The following is a 3554-nucleotide window of genomic DNA, read 5'->3' as shown; positions in this document are numbered from 1 at the left end:
CTTTTTCACAACAATGTCACTTCTCTTTTTAGCAGCAGACAACCCTAGCCCTTCTCCGTCCTCTAAATGTAATCCCTAATTTTATTCTTCTTTCCACTCGGCGCTAGGTTATCTTCTTCTTTATAACTTATATACAAAAGTCTTTAAGTATCAACAATTATTCTCGTACCTGCAGCTCTTGCAACAAGTTCCAACAACTCGAAACAAATGACTTTATCTTCTTCCTCTGATATTTGATGACCAAATGTTGGAAATTGTAATCGGTTCAATACTAAATCTTTAATCCGACTCAAGTATGGGGGTATGGGAAGTGTGAAAGTCAGTAACCCCTCAGTCTCGAGTCCAGGCGTCAACATCCATATCTCCACTGCCACATATGGATCGAGATTGATTACTTTCACGCTCTTCACTCTCCCAGATTTCTGTCCCCAAGACATCTGCTAGATAAGTCCACTCCGGGGTGGCGTACCTTCTGCAGGGCACACGTACCCTTCTCGATCTTCGTGGACTCTCAGTTCCTGAGTCTGTCGTTTCTTCCTCCTGATCCGATTCTTCAGCGATCGGGACAAGAGTTCTTTCCTTCTTTCCTTCCGAGCTTGGCCTTTTCCTTCTTTCCGGCCAACTGGCTTCGTCACTCCTTGTCCTTCCGCTCCTTGTTCTAGGACCTGTCTCTTGGTCACTCTCAGTTTGCTCGATATCTGTGTCGGACTCCCAATTACTTTCTTCTCCCGAGGCGACTTCGGTCCCACTAGTGTCCTGACCTTCGTCGTCCTGTTCCAACACAGTTTCAGTTTCTTCGATCACCTCCACAGCTTGGCTTTCCCCCCCTATGGCTTCTCCGCTTCCCGCCGGATTGTCATCCGAGAGAGGAGCTGTTTCTTCTAGAGGTGTTGGCACTCTTCGGGTGTGTGAGGCATGTATCCAGTTTGGCAGACCTCCACACTTTACCGCAGTGTTCGTTACAAGAATGACTTGAAACGGTCCTCGCCAACGCACGTCTAAGCAGTTCTTCCTGACATGCTTCTTCACCAGGACCCAGTCCCCCGGACTCAGGTCATGGCACAAGTCTTGTGCTGATGGAACCTCTGCAGCCTGGACCTGGAGGGACACAGAATTAACGGCATCAGATAGTCCCTTGCAGTAGTCCAAGATCAAATCGTCTGTGATGTTCACTAGCGCTGCAGTCGGAACCGATGGCAATCTCATAGCTCTCCCCATTAGCACTTCGTGTGGAGAGAGGCCTGTTCTTCTATCAGGTGTGCTACGTATGCTCATAAGAACCACTGGAAGTGCGTCTGGCCAACTCAGGGATGTCGATGAACAAACTTTAGCCAGTCTGGACTTGATTGTACTGTTAATTTGTTCTACAATCCCTGAAGCTTCTGGTCGATAGCTGCAGTGTAACTTCTGATCGATATTCAAAGCTGAACATAGCATCTTCACCACTTCGCTGTTAAAATGAGTTCCTCTGTCCGATTCCAAAGAGGATGGCACCCCAAACCTCGGTATTAACTCTCTAAGTAATAATTTTGCTACTGTAAGTGTATCGCACCTACGTGTAGGGTAAGCCTCAACCCATCTAGAAAATATGCAGACAATCACTAAAATGTATCTAAGTCTGTTGCATGGAGGCATTTCTATAAAATCAAGCTGCATTCTATTGAAAGCCCCCCAGACCTTCCTATGTGACTCAAGGTAACTGGTGTTCTTTTTCCCACGTTTAGTTGCTGACAGATCGCACATCGCTGACACACTGCTTCTGCCGCTACTCTAAATTTGGGATTAAACCATGTTTGTCTGAATACTCTCACCATAGCATCTCTTCCTATGTGTGCTGATCCATGCAATTTCCTTGCCATTGGACTAACAAGTTCATTTGGTAAAACTGCCCTTCCGTCGGCAGAGACCCAAAAATTCATCTGGCCTTTTATACAACCCGCTGTTTCCCAACTCTTTTTCTCATCATCTGGTGCATTCTCCTGTACACATCTCAATTCATCCCACGTATCTACAGTATCTAACAACATTGTCAATTCAGTTCTTTCCTGGACTCCCCCCACTTTTACATCAGTGTGAGAATATCCCTGCTCTGCGCAATAGCGCGCTACTTCATCCGCATAGCGGTTGCCTTGTGATACAAAGTCTACGTTTTTCGTATGCGCAGCACATTTGACCACTGCAATAGCTGTCGGGCCTTGCAATGCCTCTAACAAAAGTCTCACGAATTTTCCATTCCTGATGGGAGAACCCGAGGAGGTCATGTAACCTCTTTGAGACCATAACTGCCCGTAATCATGAACTACGCCAAAACCATACTGGCTATCGGTGTATATGGTGACTCGAAGTTTGTCGCCTGCTAAGCAAGCACGAGTCAAAGCAACAATTTCAGCTACCTGTGCGGAGTGTACTCCTTCCAGGCAAGCGGCTTCTATAACTCTGGTAATCGTGCAAACTGCATAAGCTGCTCTCAGCTGACCGACATCGTCTCTTACGCATGAACCATCAACGAAGAAAATTTCGTCTGGGTCTGTCAATGGCTCATCTACGATATCAGGTCTTGGTTTGGTACATAGTTCAGTCACATCAAGGCAGTCATGATCTGTACAATTTTCATCATCCACCTCATTCGGAAGTGGCATCAAAGTTGCAGGATTCAAGACGGAGCATCTTTTTAGGGTCACATTCTCGGCAGCCAGTATGACTTGCTCGTAGCGTGTGAGCCTGCTATTCGTCAGATGCTGAGTCTTCGTCCTGGTCATTAACAATTCCACAGAATGCGGCACATACACCACTAATTGATGTCCCATTACCACGCTTTCCGATCTTTCAATGCTGACACCCGTTGCAGCTACGGATTTGAGACATCCGGGCAACGCTGCGGCTACTGGATCTAGTGTAGCCGAGAAGTACGCCACTGGCCTGCGCGCATCTCCGTGGATCTGAGCTAAAACCGCTAAAGCGCATCCCTCTCTCTCGCAGCAGTAAAGCAAAAAGGGTTTGGTGTAATCTGGCATTCCCAAAGCCGGGGCGCGACATAAGTCCTCCCTCAGCTGCAAAAATGCCATCAAACAATCTTTGTCCCATGGTACCGGATCACTTACTCCTTTGTGCGTCAGTTGTAATAACGGCTTTGCCTTCAGTGAAAAGTTGGCTATCCACTGTCGACAATAACCGACCATGCCTAGAAACATCCTGACTTCTCTTTGTGTTGTAGGCGCGTTCATTTTCATAATCGCCTCTATTCTGTCTGGAGACACCTTCCGATTTCCCTTTTCAATCCTATGGCCCAAGTATTGCACTTCAGTCTTACAATATTGCAATTTACTTGGAGACACCTTGTGCCCGTTCTCGGCCAAGTGATTTAACAAGGTTATGGTGTCTTCTCTGCAAGCTTCCTCAGTTTCTGACGCAACTAGGAGGTCGTCTATGTACTGGACCAGAACTGAATTCTTGGGCAGTACTAGACTTTCAAGATTTTTCTTCAATAGCTGGTTAAAGATCGATGGGCTTTCTGTATACCCCTGGGGAATACGACACCATGTTAAAACGCGATC

Source organism: Lissotriton vulgaris, chromosome 4_1 (genome assembly GCF_964263255.1).
Source record: "Lissotriton vulgaris chromosome 4_1, aLisVul1.2, whole genome shotgun sequence".
In the NCBI taxonomy this organism is placed as follows: domain Eukaryota; kingdom Metazoa; phylum Chordata; class Amphibia; order Caudata; family Salamandridae; genus Lissotriton; species Lissotriton vulgaris.
The sequence above is the reverse complement of the archived record's forward strand: the minus strand, read 5'-3'. Positions refer to the sequence as shown.